General features: G+C 41.4%; 1 pseudogene; it reads left to right on the top strand.

The window, feature by feature from the left end:
- LOC129512424 (ferritin light chain-like) lies at positions 1 to 4,688 on the top strand (annotated as a pseudogene).
- Positions 4,689 to 22,695: the final 18,007 nt, after the last annotated feature.

Raw genomic sequence — 22,695 nt, 5'->3', positions numbered from 1 at the left:
ATGACGGCCGGGAAGGTTCTATCCTGGGTTGGTCAGGAAAGGCTTCTGCACGAAGGTGATTCCGAGCAAAGCCTGGCAAAGTGAGGGAACAGGCCGAGGGGGAGCCTGAGGGACAGCTGCCCGGGGAGGGGACACAGTGAAGGAGGTCATCTGGCAGGAAGGGGCACATCCAGAAGAAGGGTCAAGTGGGAGGTGGGCGGGGTGTGATGTTGGGCTTTGGGGGCATTACTAGGAGGCCTTTGGATTTCACTCTGAGTGAGAAGGCGAGCTTTGGAGGATTTTCAGCAGAGGAGGGTTTTGATTTAACTTCAGCTTTAAAAGCTCCCCTGGGCTGCTGTGTTGAGTCCTGGGGAGAGCCCTGGGTAAGGACAGAGGTAGGGAGACCCGGTCAGAGGCTCATCGCAGCAATCGAACCCAGCGATGGCAGGTCTTGGGCCCAGGTGGATCCTGGGGGTGGTGAGAAGGGGCTGCGCCGGATGCTCTGTGAAGGTAGAGCCAACAGGAGGACTTGCAGCTGGTGTGGGTGGAAGGAGAGAGAGAGGGGTGGGGAGAGAGGAATCAAAGGTGACTGCAAGTGTTAAAATGTTCACTTTGAGCTACTGGAAGCATGGCTTTGGATGAAGACCGGGGTTTTTCACCCTAGGACTCCATTTGGCCCACCCCTCAGTGTTGTCACCTGTCTCCCTCTTTCTATGTTCTGTGCTCCATCCACACCCAGCACCTCCGTGGTCCACACTCACATTCTTTCACACGCCTGAGTCTTTTTTTCGTGCTAATCCCTCCTACAGGGCTGCCAAAGTGTGGTCATCTGTCCAACAGGCGAACTCCTACTCCTGCTTCAAGATCTCTAAGATGACACATCTTCTGTGAGGTCTGATTTCTTTTACACACACGCACAGGCACATGCACACGCATACCCCTGAGCAGATGCATCCACACTCAGCTCTCTTTCCCATGGCTCTTTACCAATACCTCCTCGGCCCTTAGCTTGCTTATTCAGATTCCCTGCATCTGTGGCCTCCTGGAGAAAGCATGCTCCCGGAGGGTGGGACTCCGCTGTGTCTAGCGCTCTAACCTACCCCAGTAAGTGCAGCTTGGTGGGGCTGCATTAGGTACTTATTAACTCAGTGAATGAATCATGGAGGGATGTGCCTCTCCCTCTAAATCCCTCTTCCTCCTCCCCTGCCCTTGCACTAAATGTTTGGATTCCCCCCCCCGCCCCCCCCTCCCCATAGCCTCTTAAGCATGCATGCTACCTGGCAGGGCATGTGATGAAGTGACTTGATGGATAAACACTGATTTGGTTTGGAAACAGAGGAATAAAATTTCATTTGCACCTTCAGTATGGTTTAAAATATCAAATGGACTTAGTACTGCTTTAACCATCCCCCAAATGAGGCTGTGTTGCAAGGAATGACAGCTTTCTGGTTCACCCCCAGGAAAGCTTTCTCGCAGGTCTTGAAACAGAAAGGCTCATGAACCAAATCAAATAAAAAGATATTGAATCTATTTAAAACACAGGATGGGAACAGGGGGACAGAGATGGGGTGAGTTAACACCCTTTTGATAGGGGGCAAGCACATGCAAGGGAGATTATCTTCCTCTCTCTGCTTATGCTGTAGTTAGGAGGACCAGGGTTGAGGATGGACAAGGTGGGATGTGTCAGCAGAAAGAAGGTGCCTGGAACTACGACATGCTTGCTTTATTGAAAAGACACGGGGCAAGTGTGCCTGCACAGACTTGAAGCTTGCCAGTCAGAGTGCTCAACAGTTGTGGGTTTTATTTGTATTTCTAGGGCAGAGCATACATGAGGCCGTAAAGAATAATACTGAGATCACTGGAAGGTGGCTGATTGTGTAACTATCAGCCTTGATGTAGCATAATCCATACTCCATGACATGTCTCTCCATCCTTTTGTGTCTATAAATAACACTTTTGTCGTTCTGTCCTTAAACATAACGTATTTTACAGGTTACCAATTTACTCACTACCTATTACCTAGCACATCTTATGAATTCTATGTTTCAAAGTCTATTTGCTCACTCATCCTACACTTAACAGAGTTCTAGCTCTCATAAGCTACTCCTTTCTATCTATGCTGAACCATTCTTAGGAGTTTTATCTAAGGTGTTTCTCTTTCTCTAATAGCGGAATGGGATATCTTTTCTTTTTAAAGATTTTATTTGTTTGAGAGAGGGCAAGAATGAGAGAGAGAGCAAGCATGAGCAGGGGGAGGGACAAAGGGAAAAGGAGCTTGAATCCGGGACTCTTGCGTCATGGCTTGAGCTGAAGGCAGGCACTTACCCGACAGAACCACCCAGGCACCCCAGAACTGGATATTCTTAAATAACACAGCAAACACATGCACTTGTAGGCTGGAAAAGAGAGATTCTAAAATGCCAGTTTAAGTGTATCTGTGCCCCTAAGACAATGTCTAGGGAGGTTAATTACACCAGGTAAGTTATGCCTTTCACCCCTACAGTGCGTTCTCATGATGGGTTACTGAAGAACATGTTTAAGGGCAAAAGAAAAATGAAAGTCATAAAAACCTCTGGGATCATTAACTATGGAAACCCATGCTGGCTGGTTAATAATCATAATGGTTAATTGGAAAATTTTGTTTCCAGTCACTTTAATAACTCAAAATCTTTTTGTTTTCCTGCTTACTCCTTGAAAGTCCTAAATTGTTTCCAAAATGGTATGGCTTAGCTCAAGGAAGTCCAGGGATAGTGATGTACGTATGCCCGAATGGATTATATATATGTATTTATAGACTCACTCTGATATTTTTTATTGTTCAAATTGCTTTTTAAAAATAAACCTTTTTTTAAAATAAATAAATAAATAAATAAATAAACAAACCTTCTTGAGGTATACTTGGCACACAATAAAACACACCCATTTAAGTATGCAATTCAATGGGGTTGGACAAATGTTTGCCCCCATAGAAACACCACAATCAAGACATAGAGCACTCCGTCGTTTCCTCCAATTTTTTCATCCCGGCGGCAATTTGACACAAAAAAGCAAAAGGTTCTAAAATGTCAATTTTTAAAGGATTTCATTTCCCTTAAACTCCCAATTCTTGCCTCTGTGGGCAAATGGAGATAGCTTTATAAAAACATCACTTAGTAATTTCTTTCCAGTAGGTACTGGGCAACACTTATCCAATACATGGCTTTTAGCTTTGGTGTCAGTTTGGAGCATAAGTGTTTTTTGTCATTAGTGTCAGCCTTGCCTTCTGCCATCATTCTGAGAAATGGCCCAACCGTGGTTCCAGCATTACTTCTTCCCCCTTCTGGGCCCTCAGCCACGGTCAGACAGGATGCTTGACCGCCTTCTAAGTACACCGCATTGACACAAAACCCAATGCCAACTCTACGCATTTGTTCACATAAGTCCCAGTCTCAGTAAAGCCCTTTCCGGGGAGCAGCTCAAGCCCTGGCTGTCGGAGAAGCCAATCCACCTGCAGCGCTGGAGCTCCCTTTCTATCCAGAGCATTCATGTTACGTGCTGTTCAGCACATGGGGTGGGCGTCATCAGTTGAGTGTGTGGAGCGTGTCTGTCTCCTCTGCAGCTGGGTCATAGCCTCCTCAACGGCAGAGACTTCTCTTCCCAATAGCAGTGTCCAATGCTCAATGAATAGTTACTGAATGGAAAAGAAAAAAAAAAGAATAGCTACTGAATGACTGAGTCCATGAGACTTTCCTTGGCTGAATACATTGTATGTGAATGGGTCCCAAAACACTTCTTGAGGGACACCTGGGAGGCTCAGTGGTTGAGTCTCTGCCTTTGGCTCAGGGCATGATCCCAGGGTCCTGGGATCGAGTCCCACATCAGGCTCCTTGCAGGGAGACTGCTTCTCCCTCTGCCTGCCTCTCTGCCTCTCTCTCCAGGTCTCTCATGAATAAATAAATAAAATCTTTAAAAAAATAAAAAATAAAAATATATTCTGGTGGTGCATCTTGCAGTCCTGCAGATCTGTCTCTTGCTTCAGCAGCACTTGGATGGAACAGACCCAGGGATGCTCCTTCTACCAGCCTCCAACTACCCTCCAAACTTTTTTCTAGTTGCAACTTTTGGAGCCATCTTCTCAGCCACCCTCTGCCTCTGGGTCCAGCCAATACCCTGTTTTGAGCTTAGCTCCTTATTACAGATCCAACACGAGCTCCCAGATTTGTCAGAATTATTCCACTGAGGTGGAGGCTGCTGTCAGCCACCTGGTCAACATGCATCTGCAGGCCTCCTCTACCTGCCTCTCTCTGGGTTTCTATTTCGACTGCAAAGATGTGGCTTTGGAAGGCATGGGTCCCTTCTTCTACAAGTTGGCTGAGGGGAAGTGAGAGGGTGCTGAGCATCTCTTGAAGATGCAAAACCATCCTGGTGGCAGTGCCCACTTCCAGGATGTGCAGAAGCCTTCCTAAGAGGAGTGTAAAACCCTGGATGTCATGGGAGCTTCCCTGGTTCTGGAGAAGAACCTGAGCCAGGCCCTTTGGGATCTGCATGCCCTGGGTTCTGCCTACATAGATCCCCATTTCTGTGACTTCCTGGAGAATCACTTCCTGGATGAGGAGGTGAAACTCATTAAGAAGATGGACAACCACCTGTCTAACCTCCACCGGGTAGCTGGTCCCCAGGCTGGGCTGAGTGAGTATCTCTTTGAAAGACTCACCCTCAAGTATGACTAGGAGCCTACGGAACCCAGCAGCCCTTGAGGGGCCCTTCTGGCATCCCCCTGGTGCCAGGACTTGTGCCTGAGCCTCTCCCTGCAGCCACACTGGAGCCCTCTCCCAAGCCATGGACCAAATGGAAACAATAAGGCCCTTTGTAGCAGCTGGTGAAAAAACCCCAAAAATATCCATAATAAAAATATCTTCTATGTCTCTACTTTTTTGAAAATATGGAGAATACTATTTTAGTGTTGTCTGCTAATTCCAAATCTATACCGGGTCTGAATTGGCTTCAATTAATTGATTGTTGTCTCTGCACAATGGTGCATATTTTCTTGCTTCTTTGGTATAGTTGGTAATGTGTGATTGGCTGGCAGACATTGTGAACTTGAACTTGTTGGGTGATGGGTATTTTTGAAGTTTTATTAATATTTTCAACATTGTTCTGAAATGTGTTTTAAGTTACTTGGGTATCATTTGATCCTTTTGGCCTCACATTTAAGAGGTTATAGAATAAACTAGAATAGAGTTTAGTCCAGGGATATAATCATTCTCCATCGTTGAAAGCTTAACTGACTGAGCCACACAGGTGCCCCCCCCATCCCATAAGTTCTGCATCCTAAATATTTACCTGTCTCCAGCACTACTTCCTAATCATCTCTCCCTATGACTATGGCAAGCCTCTCATCCTAACAACCACCACACCCAATCCTATTTTCCCCACAACATGGCCAGAGAGATTTTTTCTAAAATGAAAAACAAACCATTACCCTCGGGATAAAGTTCACAATCCATATTGGAGACTCAAGGCCCTTCCTGGTCTAGTCCCACCCTGCTTGCTCTCTTGAGCCTTTTGGGAAACCATTCTTGCCTTTCCCTCCTGGCTCCACTCCTACTCTTTCATCCTGTGGCTTCCTGCCTGCAGTACTTCTCCCAGTGATTTTTCACTCAGTTAATGCCCAATTATCATTAAGTTCCCAGCTTAAATACCGCTTCCTCAGAGAAGGCTTTCCTGACCACCTATGTGGTCAACTCGGGTGCTGGTCCTGCTACGCACTCTCATATTTCTTTGCTTGTGTGATCCTAGCACTGACCTCACCATCTTATTAATTGCCCCCATCCCAACTGCTGTGCCTCTTCCCTATGGCATCCCAGCACCTAACCCAGTGTTTGGTTCTAAAAAGAACAAATATTTACCCTTTATAACATATTGCAGTTCTGCTCCTTCCATCCCATTCCCAGAGCCCTGTTCTAGGCCATGCCCTTGTAACCCTGGATTCCTGAAAAAGCATCAGATCAGCCACCCTGGCTGAGGGTCTCCTTCATCTAATCCACCCTGCTCACAGCAGCAAGAACCATTGTCTTCAAGCATCATTTTGATCATATCGCTCCCCTTCTTAGAAGCCTACAATAGCTCCAATTGCCTCTTGAATTAAATTAAAACTCCTAATCATGGGTCTCAAGGGTCTCTACCAATTAGCTGCTTCCCTTCCCCCACACCTAGCTGCTGTCATTTTTCCACAGGCCCTCCAGCATGGCTTCCCCGGCCGCCCTGCAAATCTGCGCCATGCCCACCTCTCCCCTAAGCTCCCCTCTTGGCACTCTCACCTCCTTCCTTAGCTTTCTCCCTTTTGCTCTGCCACATCATATCCCTTCCTGCACCGAAAAAATATGGCTCAGTAATCATTTTCTCCACAGCTGTTTCCTAAATCAACGCCATGTGGTTTTTCCTTTCTATGGCACAATCTGTTTTCAGGTGTGTAGGATATTTGTGCTTGTGTGTATGTTGCTAGTGTCCCAGGCCCTATGGCTTCTGCTAATTTATTATTGGCAATGTCTTCCCTATTAGGGTCCAGGAATGATGTCTTTTCATCCCTTGTAATTCCCTGTGATCCTCAGGCATGTTCTGTGCCTAAGGGCCTTGCTTACCTTTGCAGCAGAGATGGAGAGGAGACTGGTTTTCCTTCAGGTTTGCCAGACCGGACTCCAATCAGTCTGATTAGGTGTAGCCCCAGCTACGCAGCAGAGTTTGTGCTCGAGTGTCATGGGGGTGGGGGTGGGATCTCAGTGTGGGGTGAGAAACAGGGACAGAGACAAACCTTTCTGAGTGTCCGCCCTGTGCCTAAGTCTATGCTGGGAGCTTTACGTATATTATTTCATGCCTGCCCGCCGATAACATGACAAATTACAAATGATTATCCCTGACTTACAGAGACATTAGGACTCAGAGAGGTGAGTAGAACCTGCCTGGTCACTGATTCAGGTCTTTCTGATCCAAAACACGTGCTCCTGTTTTCATACCAAGAAAGACCTGTTTCTGGATGAGTGCCCCAAATCTAAACCACAATCAGAACACGCACCCTGACGCTGTCATATCACACAACGTGTATACAACACATACAATGTTGTCTAGCACTGTCTGAAGAAGATGCTCACCAAGCCCGAACCACATGGCTCTGCTCACCCTGCTTACTTGTCTAGCCCTTGTGAAATAAGATTTACCCCATGAATGATAATTTTTAAAATTTTAGTCAAAGATTCCTTTAAGAATCTGATGAGAGACGTGACTCTCTCCCCAGAAAAAAATATATACACGTATAACTTAATGTACAATATCAGAGTGTTCACAGACACCTTACTTCCAGCCTTAGGGTTCCGGAGACCTCAGGCCTACAGAGAGAACTACATGTTCTCCTTATGCTCTTCCTATTTTACAGACCCGACCTATTAAAGGTAAATGTGTGAAGACTCCTTGTTAATATTATTTATGTACATGTTTCCAAGGATTGCTCCATAAGGTTTGACTTATTTAAAGATGCAAAGGTTAGCTTCAACATGGAGACCTATGAGAAAACCTTGGGATTGAAAAGAAGTCAGTGAAGGGGCTTTTGGGAAAATGAATTTCATGACCCTGCACAAGACAGGTTGTGCCTATTTTAATCTGTGATCCCTACTGGTAGGTTTTAATCACATCTTTATTTCCAGATCTGTTTTCATTGTGATTATAGACAACACTATCCTTCCATCTCAGCTTAATTTTTTTGAAGCTTGAGCCAGAGTTTGCTCTGTTTACAAGGGGAAGCTCCTTCCCAAACAGTAAACTCATTTTCCTGGGAAAATTTTCCCTTTGTAGTTGAGGAGGAAGGAAAAAGAAAAAAAAAAAAAAACAAAAAACAAAAAACAACAACTAGAGGTTTTGGGGCAGCTGTTTGAGGCTGAAGAGTGACATCTCTTGGTGGAGAGATGGAAGAGACTTTTAATTAGGCCACTTTTCACTGGACCGTGTAGGAAATTGAGTGTTCATGGCTTCAGAGTGTCCAAGAACCCCTTAAAGTCAAATGCCAAATTTGGGGTGTAAAATGTGTATTTTTCTGAAGAAAAAAAAGAAGGTCCAGAGCTTTCATCAGCTCCCGGGCTTTCATCTGAAAAAAAAAAAAAAAAAAAAAGAGGCCCAGGACTTTCATCAGGGTTCTTTGCTCAGGAAAGTTAAAGTACACTGGGTTGGGCCTGTATTTCCTGTGTTTAAGGTCAGAAGATTATGCACAGCAGAACCACTGTGGGGTGCTCATTAAAAAGCCAGATTCCAGGGTCCCCATCCCTAATCGTCTGAATTAGAATCTCGAGGGGTATGACCTGTACTCTGAATCTTTAACAACTTCCCCAGGTGATTTGGTTAAATTTCTGAATATGTTAGGAGGTTTCAAATGTTTAATATCACCTTTTAGAATAAGGCCAACCATTGCAGTGTAGGGAAGTGCATACATTTCCCCAAATAGGCCTACATTCGAATCCCAGCTCAGCTACTTCCTAGATGTATAAGCTTGGCAAATGATGAACGTCTCTGAACCTTAGTTCCCCCACCTATAAATATGAAGCTAATTTTTCTGTCTTGAGATAATATTGCTTAATACATAATAAGAGTCCAAAAAATATTATTGACTGCTCATAGCTTCTTAAACATTGATTATTCCTCCAAACTCTCTAGGTGTAATGTTTATTTTTTTACGTGCTCTATGGGGCTTTTTTTCATAAAGGTGTTGTCAATAAACAAAACAAAACAGGTTAATCATTGTCTACAGTTTATAGCCACATATAAAGGGGTTCTGTTATGCCATCAAAAATGCCTGACCTGTAAACTATAAGCTGAAATTTTCTTTGCCTCAACTTAACAAATTAGCAATATTCATATTTTGCAGGCTCTACCACACTGCAACTCTCTCTGTGGACTCATAGTGATTTTAGAAAATGGGCAGCAAAAATGCCAGAGTTTACCAACAAGCACAGTCTTCCATGCTTAATGGTCACATTATTGAGAATGTTTGTTTTAATTGAGAATCCACTCTGAGTATGGCTCCAGAAGTCAACAGCAAAAAGGAGGAAAGAAAGTCCTGTTGTTGTACAAGTAGTTCTAAAATCCCTGGGTTTGGTAAAAACACCTCCTGCCCCCAGGCCCACTCCACCTCCTTCCACCATTGCCCTCCCCCACCCTCCTCCACATGCCCCTCCCCCCACCCCCAGGAGCATTGGATGATTTCAGGCAAATTCCTTCTGATTTTGTAGCTCTTTTCTACTACAGCTGTATATCTTTTATCATTGGAAAATAATTTACACAAATAGCCATTTTTCCGTACCAGTGAACATTCATCCCCACTCACAATGTAAGCAAAAGATATAAAGGAAATATAATGCCTAAATAAAAACAACAAGCTCTTCTAATTCATTTTCACAAAGAGCAACCAAAGTCAAGTTCTCATTTGATCAACTAAAGAATCTCAGAATTGGTCCCTGGTGCCTTTTTTTTTTTTTTTTTTTTTGAGGCTAGATATTTATTTTAGTCACTGGTGGAAGACTTGTTTGGAACATAAGAAATTGTGATTCTCTCAAGAATTGGTACCAAGAGTTCTGCTTATCTTAAATTTCCCATTTTATCAGTCTTAAATCTATCAAACTCTTCTTGAAGGACAAGCTTAGATTTTGTGTTCTTTGATTGCCATCTGCTGGTGGTCCTTTATACTAGAAAAAAATTCTCCGGAAGGTTGCAACAATCTGGTTGTTGCTTGATTTTGGCAGAGAGAATGACTCGTCAGAGAGAAGAACATTCTTAATGTCCCATGAAGACCATGATGACACCAGAGAGTCATACCAAAGTTCCAGAAAACATGTCTCTCAGAAAGATTCCTTGTAAAAAAAGAAAAGAAAAGAAAAAAAGAAAAGAAAAGAAAACATTCTTTGCATAGTTGTTTCCTGGAGGATGGCACAGCTACTAGGCATCACTCTGCAGGGCCAGTTACTCATTCTTTTTTAAAAAAATACACTTTGTTTTTTAGAGCAGTTTTAGGTTTACAGCAAATTGAATAGAGAGTATGGAGATTTGCCATATATCACCTGCACTCACACAGGCACAGTTCCCACTAGAAACATTTGGCACCGGGGTGGAATATTTGTTAGAATTGATGAACCTGTACTGACACCTCATTATCACCCAAAGTCCATACATTGGGATTCACCCTTAGTGTTATACATCCCACAGATTTTGACAAATATATAATGACACGTATCCACTGTTACAGTATCATGCGGAATTGTTTCACTGTCCTAAAATTCCTTTGTGTTTTGTCTATCCATGTCCCTAACCCCTGGCAACCACAGATCTCTTTATGGTCTCCATAGTTTTGCCTTTTCCAGAATGTCGTATACTTGGAATAATATGGTACATAGCCTTTTCAGATTGACTTCTTGAACTTTGTAATATGTATCTAGATTTCTTCTTTGTCTTTTCATGGCTTGATAGCTCATTTCCTTTCAGCACTAAATAATACTTTATTGTTCATCTGTCCATCCACCGAAAGACATCTTGGTTGCTTTCAAGTTTTGACACTTTATGAATAAGGCTGCTTTAGGAATTGTGTACAGATTTTTGTGTGGACACAAGTTTTCAACTTACTTGGGTGAATACCAAGAAGTGCAATTGCTGGATAGTATGGTAAGAGTTGCTCATTTTTAAAAGGACTTAAGTGGGCAGAATTGGCCATGAACATCGATAACAAGAAAGATTTTTAACCTTTAGTCCCTGGGCCCATGGTGGGCTTCAAGTGTTCAGGAGTCCTGCCAAAATCATACACAGGCTGTTAGGTAATGTGCATTTTCTGGGGAGATGTTTCACTATTTTTATCAGACGCTCAGAGATTGCTATGGCTCAAGAAACACAGCTCCTTGGAAACTCTGAAAGGAATATAGTTGAGTTATAAATAGAAAATAAGAAAGCTAACATTCCTTGAGAACTTAACATGTGCCTGATACTCTTAGCTTCCATGTAAAAAAAAAAAAGCATAATACTAAAAACAATACCTGGAATTTATTGAGAGTCCACCAAGTTAAATAGTTTATCTTTGTTACTGTATCTCTAAACTTACAACAACTCCACACTTACAAATTATTTTGTTTTATAAAAATGACCAGGAATCAGAAATATTGCATTACTCATGTTTGCACAGCTAAACATGAAGCTAAAACTCAAATGTAGACCAGTTTAGACTCCATTCTCCAATAACAAAAACAATAAAACAAAACTTCTACCTCCAGTGGCTTCCATCAGAGAATACAGAGCTGGATACCATCTGTGTTGAAGAATGGAGACCCTCCCCCCCAAAAAAAAGAGGAAGAGAAAATATCTGAGCTAAGGGTTGATGGGCAATAAAGACCTCACTAGGCAGAGAAGATGGGGACAGAGATGGAATTCCAAGAAGGAAACAGCACATTCTATGACACACAACATGAGAAAGAGGCTGATTGAAAGTTCCAGAGCTGGTGGTATGACGCTCAGAAACAAATGAGTCCTTGCCACTCTTGGAGCAATAGGACAAAGACTAATCACCTCTGGTCTTAAAAAGAAGCAATTCCAAAAGTGAATTTAAAATAGATAAATTGAACTTCATCAGAGTTATAAGCATTTGTGCTTCAAAGGACACTATAAAAAAATGAAAAGACAACCCACAAAATGGGAGAAAATACTTTTTACTCCCATATCTAATATGGGACTTTCATCATAGTATATCAAGAACTTCTACAACCCAACAATAAAAAAAACAAATAACCCAATTCTTTAGAAGGGCAAAGGTTTTGGAGACACGTTTCTAAAGAGGACATACAAATGGCCAATAAGCTATGACACGATGATCAACATCATTAGTCATTAGGAACCTGCAAGTCAAAACTACAGTTTGATACCACTTCAAGCTCACTGGAAATGGCTAAAATAAAAAAGATAGACAATAACAAATGTTGATGAGGATGTGAAGAAATTGTGACCCTCATACTGGCTCACCGCCATCCAATGCTGGTGGCAGTGTAAATGGTGCAGTCACTTTGGAAAACAGTTTGGCAGTTCCTCAAAACATTAAACATAGTTTATAAGATGACCTAACAGTTCAGCTCGTAGGTACATGCCCAAGAGAACGGGAGGCATACCTCCACACAGAAAACCTGTCCACGAGTGCTCATAACAGCATGACTCAGTTAAACAGTAGAAAGAACCCAAATGTCTGTCAACCAATGATTGGATAAACAAAACGTGGAATGGCCATGTTCTGGAATATTATTCAGCCACAAAAAAGCATGAAGAATACTATTTCAGGCTACAAAGTGGATGAACCTTGAAAACACTGTACAAATTGAAAGAAGCCTGTCATGAAAGACCACGTCATGTAATTGTGTTTATATGAAATATTAGGAGAGGTAAATTCATAGAGATAGAACAGAGGTTATAGGGGTTGCTGCAGGCTGAGGGGAGATGAGGGATAATACCAGTGGCTGCTACTGGATATAGGATTTCTTTTTGGGATGATGACGTGTTCTGAAATTAGGTAGTCATGATGGTCGCACAACTCTGAGGCTATATGAAAACCATTGAGTTGTACACTTTAATAGAATGAATTTTATGGCATATGAATTATATCTCAACACAGCTGTTGTTCCAAAAGGGGGTGAGCGGGGGGTAGGGTGGGATCATTCCTGAAGCAGAGTGGTCCTATCCCCGGAGCTGTATGGGAAAGGGCAAAGTGAGAGGGGTCCTAGGGAAAGACAAGGATAACAATTATAAGCCCTCGCTTCATTCACTTCACAAGTAGTTGTTGAGCACCTACTGCAGTCTAGATGCTCGGGATACAGAGAAACACAAAATCTGTCTTCATGGAGATTCTATTCTAATGGGGAGGCAGGCAGTAAGCAAATAAGTCAATATGATTTCAGATAGTGCTGTTACTCAGAGAAAGAAGGGCAAGAGCTAAAAGAGATAGAAGATGGAGGGACTGTTTTAAATGAGAGGCCTGGGAAGGCCTTTAGGGGGTGACATATGCACAGAGACCCAAACAAAATGAATTTTTTTCAATATTTCTCCTGTACGGCACTGAGCTTCGATGTGCATGTTATTTGACCCTCTTAATCACCTTTGGGGTAGATACTACTATTATCCTTATTTTACTGATGAGAAAATTTAAGTGGAGGGAGATGGAGCTGGTGTTCAAACCCAAGTTTGTCCTTTTACAGCACTTTATAACTTTCCAAAGCTCTTTCATGCAAATGGAATAATATATGCAGAAGTGCTTTGTGGATGATAAAGTACTATGCAAATGTAAGTAATTATAACTATTTTAATGTAATCTAGTTCGACCTCCATGGCATCCCCGTGAGGGACATAAGACGTGTAATATCATATCACTCTTAGATGAAAACAAAGACACACAGCTGTGAAGTGCAAAGTAAAGTGACTTGCCCAAGGTCACAAGGTTAGTTAATGGTGTATTCAGAACTAGCACCCGTTTTTAAAGTTTTGTATTTTCATCTCTTGGGATAATAAATTCTATGTATTTTTCTTGCCAAGCATATTTATAAAACTATTTTAATTATTAGAGTTAAAAACCAGTTTAGCATTCCTAAATAAATGTTCAGATGATCCTTTCTTCTGTATCTCTGATTCCACTTACTCTATGGGTTCCTTCCTTCTCCACATCTTTTCCCATTCCCTAACTTTTCCAGGCACTGACACCCTCACATACAGACTCCAGGAATTAGGGAGAAACCACCTCTTAATTAGCACAGGGAAGAGGTGCTTACCTTCTTAACTGAATGAGACCAAGTCATTAGCTCTCTAGCTAGAGAATCAGAGTGTAGTTAATAAGAGAAATCTGGATTTCTTAGGGTGACTACCCAGGGTTTGAACATCATTCTTCAAAGTGAAGAGATGTGCTTGATTTTAGATGCTTGAGGTCAGAGGGCATTGGCAACAATCCTTGAATGAAAGATCTATTAAGAACGGATAGTAGCATTTATTCTTCACTTCATCCACGGGACCAGAGATCGGCCCTTCCCTGGCCATTGAAGGCCAAAGCCAGCAGCTTTGAGACTGTAGGATTTCAGAAACCTCACACTGGGGATTTGGTTTGTGAATGGTGCCTTGGAGCAAAGTGTCCCTGGGTACATTTCTCCATCCCTCTAAGCCTCCTTTTCCTCATGTTGAAATTGGGTGCCGTTCTAGCAGCTACTTCACAGAGTTGTTTGGGAATGAAATGAACTGATGAATGTAAAGTTCTCAGCAAACATTCCTGTTATCAACAATAAGGCTTTAGCATCAAGGAGTTCGTTCATATGAGCAGTTCTGGATAGACTGGAGATTGACCCTGTGCGCTCTGGGGAGAAAAAAGAAATGAGGAATCACAGATCCCACCGCAGACTTACTGAATTAGAACCTTCATTTTAATAAGGTCCCCAGGGATCCATATGCACACTAGATTTTGAGAGGCACTAGTCTACAGCTTTGAGCAGAATCTCTGAAGACATCAAACTTTTTGAGGTTGTTCCTGATTCAGTACAGAGCTTTCTAAAGCTAATACACTGCTGCTCAGCAGTTCAAGAGCCCTCAAATTACTTGATAGGGTATCACCTACCCCAACATTTAAGCCTCTAACACTTAAGCACGCTGCAGGTTTTCATGGTGATTGGAGGCAACTAGGTGCTTCAATATGAAGAGGAGCTTAACTTTTATAAATGATAGTAGTCGTTCTAAAATATAGCTGCCGATTGGAATCACGGTGGGAGGTGGGAAGAAATATTCTGATATAACTGGTATAGAGAATGGCTTACACATCGGAAATTTCTTAAGTTCCCCGAGTGGCTCTTATATGCACCAAAGTTTGAGGACCGCTGAACTACTGTAAATATGTTCTTTTTTCAGTTAATATAATTCTAAAATCTGTATTGAATTCTCAGGTAGCTTAACACAGGGTTTCCCATGCTTGATTTAAAGACTTACCTGGAGTAACTGCTAAAAATACAATAATCAGGCCTTACTCCAACTCACTGAGTCAGAATCAACAAGGGCCCAGGAACTACAATTTTAACCAGCACCTAGGTGCTGGGCAACTCCTCATAGAGGAGATTTGGAAGATACTGCTTCCAAAGACCAGTGGGTTAGAAACTCTAAAATCTGTGGCAGTGCCTGCTTTTCTCATCTTCTCATTTCTGGAAGGGTAACTGACCTTCACCTGTCAGGAACTAATTGGGCTTAAAAGCATAGAAAAATGGTCTTGGCATCGTTCTACAGCTTTCTAAAGGAAAATGTTTTCTTATAAAATTCTCAGGCTGACTGTAATCTAGAGTCTAGCACAGCTCTTGGCACAGAGTCTCAAATATTTGTTAAATAAATTATTGAGTGGTAAAATGGCTCTGAAAAGGAGCACCAGAGTGGCTGGAAGAAGGAATCAGCAAGCAGACTATCTTCCTTAATTCCTGACTTTTGACCTCCTGCTCCTACCCGAGTGATACCCACACACATCCAACCACTACACCATACTTTGTATACTTTGCTTCAGTAGGCTTGACATTTAACAAATAGGTAAATTAGGAAGTGGTTATTCATTGCACAAAAGGGTGATTTGATTTACAGATATGATTCATTAGAGCAGTGTGGTTCCCAGACTAGCAGAATCAGCATCACCTGGGAACTCATGAGAAATGCAAATTTTTAGGCCACCCTGTACAGCCCGAATCAGAAACTCTGGGTACGGGGCCTACCAATCTGTGTTTTAATAAGCCTTCCAGGTGATTCTTTTGCAACTAAAGTTTGAGAACTGCCCCAGAGGAGTACTTTAAATGACACATTCCCCAGCACAAACGAGACAAAATATTTCGAAGAATACACGTATTGTCAAAGGGGGCCTTATCTGTATTCTGTGGCCAAGTATCCCTATCCATCTTCAGAAAGCTTCCAGACTGCAGTTGGGTATTTCTTTAAGAAAGCATTTTATATAAAAATAAGTACAATTTGCTTATATTTAATATGAACAACTTTATAGGGTAAGATAGAAAAATAACACAGCACATTGCACAGGGTGAGAGTCAAGTTCTCTTTTCTGACTTTTTCCCCCAGTAATAGGATGAGCTGTAATGTAAAATATATTTTTTGCTATGAAGAATGGTCAAAGATAGCTTGAAAAGCACAGCTATATATATGGTACAAGGTTTGGTAGCTCTCATGCATGTGAACAGAGAATGTCATGGAAATAGGTATGCAGAAGGGCTCATTATAAGGATCATATCAGTAATCCCTGCTAAGGAAGAACATTCTTTCCATTATAACAAGGCTTTTCATTTCTGTGGTCCTAGCTCAGATTTCAAACAACGAGCTGCCTTCTCAGGTTGTTTGGTTGGTTTCCCCAGAGTTTTGGTGAGAGGAGATGTAGGCACTTGGCAGATAATTAAGACATGTATGCTAGGCTACTAGTGGGTAATACTATACCTAACAACTGTTAAAAGTAATTCATGTAGCATTTACCTAGTGTGGAAACAAATGAAGATGATCCAAATGAGGACAAGCAGAGGCTATTTATTCAGAGCTTGCTACAGCAAGGGAATCTGCCACCATCACTTGCATCTGGCAGAGACTTAAAGCCAGGCAGGGGAATGGGGAAGCTTTGCAGTGCAAAGAAGGGAAAGCTTCACGTGTGCTCTGACCGTAGGTTGTTGGCATGGAGATGGAGGAGACAGGCTAACTTGGAGTGGGTCATCCTGCGTGATGGGCTTAGGCCTGGTATTTGGCTGGTTGATCCCAATTTGAACATGAGGGCAAAAAACTGGAAAGCTGGCAGTTGACCTAGACCTGATGTTCTGAGCTGATGGAAGAAGTCGTGTTTTGAATTCCTGGATTGGTTGCTTGCAAGGTTATGTGTTACAGCTCTATTGTCATAGAGGTCTAGTCTATCTCATCACCTATCAAAGCAGGGTAACAAGTTAACCTGTAGGGCAAGTTTATTCCTTTAACACTTAAGGTCTCTTGCCAACTTGTCCCATGAATCAGAAGCTAAAATGAGGGCTGAATCTAAGCGGCCTACAAATCAAAGTTTCCCTTCCTCTGAGTAGTTAGTGTTGGCGGGGATAACCTATAGAAATGTGCTTTTGGTGGACTGGAAATGCTCACTCATGCTGAAATATCTTCAGCTCAAGGGTGGCTACCTTGAGTCTGTGCTAATCTAAGTGGGCCATGAGAGCTGGGGACCCCATAGTGACCATAACTGCTCACCCCTAGGTAGCCCAGGAACAAAGCAAGCTCCCATCCAGCTACTTGTGCTGGTCTTAGGCTGCCATGCAAAGGTTGCCAACCTTAGCAACTGAGTGAGGTCAAACTTCTAATATCTTCTTCTTTCAATTAAGGGTTTCAGACAGATGCTAACTGCAGCCCAGGAAGTAATGTCTAGAGGATCTCACCATTTAACTGCCCAGTTTCCACGGACCACTGACATTCTTAGTGGCATCTGTGCCCCTTCCAAAGTTTGGGAATCTCTCACCACATGAGGCAGAACTATAGAAGATACTCACTTTCTCATCTCACCAAACTCACTTTCCCAGTCTCCTCTGCAACTGTGGCATGGCTGTGACCCAGACCCACCAATTGGGCACAACTGTATGACTTAAGCCCCCTCCCTATACAAATGCAAAAATCCCACAACATACACTACTTCCCATTATCTACGTGATCTGCTATTCCATAGTGTGAACCAGATAAGGTGGGGGAGAAACCGGAAAAGAAGGAAAGGGAAGAAAGAGTCAGGGAAACTAGTTTTAAATGGAAGGTTTTGACCAGGCTTTTGCTCAAATTTAAGCAGAAAATACAGTTTCTGAGACTGTAACAATTAACATGAATTTACATAGCATGTAAAAGGATAGACTATAACAAAAACAATTATAGGGGCATCTGGCTGGCTCAGCCAGTAGAGCATGTGACTTTTGATCTTGGGGTTGTGGGTTTGCACCCCACAATGGGTGTCGAGATTATTTAAAAATAAAATTTAAGATAAAAATAAAAACAATTTTGTGGAGGAGTGGGGGAAGAAATTCAATAAAGAAAAACAAATCAGTATAGAATATGTCACTTGGTGAGAAATGTCGTGAAGAAAAATAAAAGCAAACAAGGAGATAGAAAATGAAGGAGGAGGCTACTTTTTTTTTTTTTTTAATTAAGTAAGCTCCATACCCAGTGTGGAGGCCAACATGGGGGCTCAACGATGGTCTCAGACTCACAACCCTAAGATCAAGACCTGAGCTGAAATCAAGAGTCAGTTGCCCAAAAAACTGAGCTACCCAGGTGCCCCAGATGCTACTTTATAAGGAGATCAGGTAAGGCGTCTACTGAAGAAGTAATATTTGAGCAGAGACCTGAATGATGAGGGCTTTGAAGGGGACCACTGGGATAGCTGGGGGAAAGAATATTCCAGGCAGAAAAACACTATGTGCAAAGGCCCTGAGGACAGGAAGGAAGCCAAGTGTGACTGGAATAAGTTAATGAGGGGGCAGTGGGAGCAATGAACCCCAGAGAGGTGGGGGGGGGCAGTTGACTTAGGACCTTGCAGACCCAAACCCTTGGCTTCCTTTCTAGTAAGTTACGAAGACTGTGGAGGATTTTGAGGAAAGGAGGCTTTTAAATGATCTCATAGGTTTTTGAGAGATCTTACACACATACACACCCAGGTGTATATGTAAAACTGGTGAAGTCTGAATAAGATCTGTAGGTGGTACCAGTGACAATTTTCTGATTTTGATACTGTACTTTAGTTATATAAGATGTTACCACTGGAGGAGGCTGAGTGAAGGGAACATGGCCTCTCTCTACTATTTTTGCAACTTCTTGTGAATCTATAATTATTTCAAAATCAAAAGTTAAAAGAAGGGGGAAAAAAGGATTACTGGCTCTTGTGTAGAGAACAGATGTGAGGAATGACAGAGTGGGCAGCAAGATTGGAAGTAGAGGGGGGAACAGGATGTGAAATTGAAGAGCCAGCCAAGTGAGGTAAGGCATGTCAAAGAAGTCTTTTTGGGGACACAAGTTTTGTATTAGATCTTAAGAAGATTTGATTGATATCAAAGAGTGGAAACTATATTCTGGGTAAAGAAGAAAGAAGAAAATAATAGAAATGGTGGCCTAGTTCGCCCTCTTGTTTCCTGCAGGACTGTCCTTAAACCATGTTAGTTCAAACCATTCCTTTCTTCTCTTTCTTTAAGGCATCCCAAGGGAATTGCAATGTCTCCCACTCATGCACTCCTTCAACAAAGTTCATTTTAAAAGCAATATTGCTAGTATGTAGCTTGGAAACTGGAAGCCTGACTTAAAAGTATTTTTTTCAACTCTGTTAGTCCCATTCACAGACTGGACTTTATGGTATTCTCCAAATGTTCTTTGAGCTGACTCCATCTGGATTTTTTAAATTCAATTTCTATCTAAGTTTCGAGGCCTACCTCAATTGCCATCTCTTCCTTGAAGATCTCTGATGTTCTCTGACAAAACAAATGCCTCTTTCCTATGAACTTTGTAAATATTTTTATCAGTATACCTCTTATTGCATTTGTCAGTCCCTTCCTTGGGTTTTTACTACTTATTGAGATAGTATGTCCACTTCATTAAAATTGTAGGTGAATTTCTGGAGGTCAGAGACTCGGTCTTAAGCTTCCCACACTTACATTCCCCACACTGGCTAGTAGTGTGTGAGCTCTGTGAATGTTAAATGTTGAATGACTGAATTTCTTCTTTATAATAATCTGTATATTTGGAGGTTAGGGTATATATTCATTTTGGAGTTAGGGAGGTATTTTTATGTAGTGTAGAGTTCTGTGTATAGTTGTTACCACCTTCAGGAATACTCCTTCTAGGCAGTCATGCCCTATTGTGACATGAAAGAGTGATACATCTTGATTCAAGATATGAATATATCCCAGGAGGCCCAGTACCTGAAGTAAATAGGTAGTAGAGGAGAAACATAGTTTGAAATATACAGAACCAGAAAGTATTCTGTGCAAAATTCTTCCACTCAGTACGTGTTAAAATTGTGGGCAGAGGATTTGGTTCTCATTGAGGCTTATCAAAAAGGAAAATCTCTCTTAGTAGGAATATATTCAATATGCAATGTATACATTTATAAATGTACCATAGTTTTTTTTAAGTTTTATTTATTTATTCATGAGAAACACAGAAAGAGAGGCAGAGACATAGGCAGAGGGAGAAGCAGGATCCCCATGGGTAGCCTGATGCAGAACTAGACCCCAGGGCCCCAGGATCACAACCTGAGCCAATGAAGGCAGTCACTCAACTGCTGAGCCATCCAGGTTCCCCCAAATGTACCATAGTTTTAAAAAATCCTGATAGAAATCATGAAAATAGAGTTTATCAGAATTCTTTTGTTTATAGTACACAACCCTATAGCAATTATAATTATTATAAATATTAACTATCTTTAGCATACTTTATTATTAAGAGCAGATTTAGGTTCAAAGAATAATGAAATGGAAGGTACAGAGATTCCTCATGTAATTTCTGTCCCCACTCATGTACGGCCCCTCCCTCATATCTACATCCCTCATAGAGGTGAATCTTTGTTACAACTAATGGACCTATGTTAGTTAACACATCATTATCACCCAGAGTCCAAAGGAAATATTGACTTTTGTGCCTAATTTTATAATCCTAATTTTATATTCTTCTTTCTAATTAGGGTCCTCCAATCTTATATGCGTTAGGACCCACAAATATTTGCTTTTCAGAAAGATGATTTATGTTTTTCCTGAAGTCCTGATCTCTATTGAGATTTTTTTTCTTCCTACTCCAGTATATGCCTTTGATATTTGCCCATAATGAACTCTTCTGTCTACATAGGGCCATTCTTCCAAGAAGAATAAGGTGGGAAATTTCATCTAGAGCTATTTTATGGCTTACTGGGCAATGTCAATCATTATCTTTTTTAATCAAGCAATTTGGATATGTTGGTAATTAATTCATAAAGGAATGAGTTTGAGGTGGTTTTTTTTTTTAAGATTTTGTTTATTTATTCATGAGAGACTCAGAGAGAGAGAGGCAAAGACATAGGCAGAGGGAGAAGCAGGCGATCATGACCTGAGCCAAAGGCAGACGCTCAACCACTGAGCCACCCAGGTGCCCCTGACCTGAGTTTCTTGATACACCATTGACAACTGTTTTTAGTGCAATAAATTTTCAGCTTTGTAATCACAAAAGTAGGGGTAGAGTAAGAATATTGATAAGTTCAACATACTCATGAAAAGAGAGAAGCCAAAAAAGAGACCTACTCCTAACACTTAAAAACCACTGCCCTCTATTTCTCCTTTAAAATTGTCTTCAAAAAAAAAATTATTTTCATGGGGTGCCTGGGTGGCTCAGTCTGTTAAGTGTCTGCTCCGGTCAAGGTCCTGGGTTCCTGGGGGGAGCAGTGGGGAGTCCGCTTCTCTCTCTGCTTCTCCCCTGGAATCATGCTCCTTCTCACTCTCTCATGCTTTCTCTCTCTCATAAATAAATCTTTAAAAAAAGTTGTTTTCATGGTTTTGGAGTTAAGCATAATCAAGTCCCAATGTCTTTCCACACATCCCTTCGCATTCTCTCCAAGTGTAAGACTGGGGTTTCATTGCATCCTAAGGTTCTTACAGGGGTAGGGAATGAAAGGATTAAAATGGTTTGATACCTTTTATCTAGTCAAATTTCCAATGTGTAGGCCATGATCTGAAATTTTAACTGTAATAATGTGGTGGGTGCTTTTTGTAAATTGTAAGTCTGGTACAAATGTTACTTTGTTGATGTTACTATTGCCATTACTAAGGGGGTAACCTCATGTCTATTAAGGACAAATAAGAACGAATTGGTTAATTTCTATTAGAAGAGATACAGTTCTTTAAAAAAAATTATTTATTTATTTTAGCGAGAGAGCACAGGGAGCAGCAGAGGGAAAGAATCTCAAGCAGACTCCCGGCTGGACATGGAGCCCCATGTGGGGCTCAATCACATGACCCTGAGATCATGAGCTGAAATCAAGAGTTGGAGACTTAACTCACTGAGCCACCTAGATGCTTGAGTTTAGCTCTTAATGGAAGAACATTCTAACTCTGAAACAAAGTAATAAGGAGTTTAACATTAAAGATGATTTGATAGGCTTTGGCAGTGAAGATTATTACAGGGTAGGGGGAGGGAGAAATGACTACAAATAATTGCATGTACCTACCTAATAATTTGGGTCTTTCCAGTCTCTTTGAGGCTAATTCCATTAAATGGAAAATTAAATAATATTGATTACGGCCACATAAAGGAAAAGTAAGGAAAAAGTAAATTATTAAGAAGAACCTAAAAATAGTCAGGCTTTCTATACTTGAGAGGAATTACCTACCTAGCAGTCAAAATGAAGTTGATTAAAATATTAATTTACAGACATATAGATAATACAAAAATGCCTTTTTAAAACATGCTATTAGATTAAGAACAAAATGTGTATGTAGATCTGGTTCCACCATATTCACTTACTATTATTAAATGTTTCATTAAAATAGTCCTTTTAAAGAAACTACTGTGTTAATTTGAAAATACCCTGAATCAGAAATTGTGATTAATTAAAGGTATAGTTCAGATTTGTTTTGGAGAATATTTGAGTGATCCGAGTTTATTTGTGTTCTTAAGTTCTTAACTTATCGTTAAGTTCTAGGATAAAAT

The sequence above is a fragment of the Nyctereutes procyonoides genome, unplaced genomic scaffold, assembly GCF_905146905.1.
Source record: "Nyctereutes procyonoides isolate TBG_1078 unplaced genomic scaffold, NYPRO_anot_genome, whole genome shotgun sequence".
Classification (NCBI taxonomy): Eukaryota; Metazoa; Chordata; class Mammalia; order Carnivora; family Canidae; genus Nyctereutes; species Nyctereutes procyonoides.
This window is presented reverse-complemented; position numbering and strand designations above follow the sequence as displayed.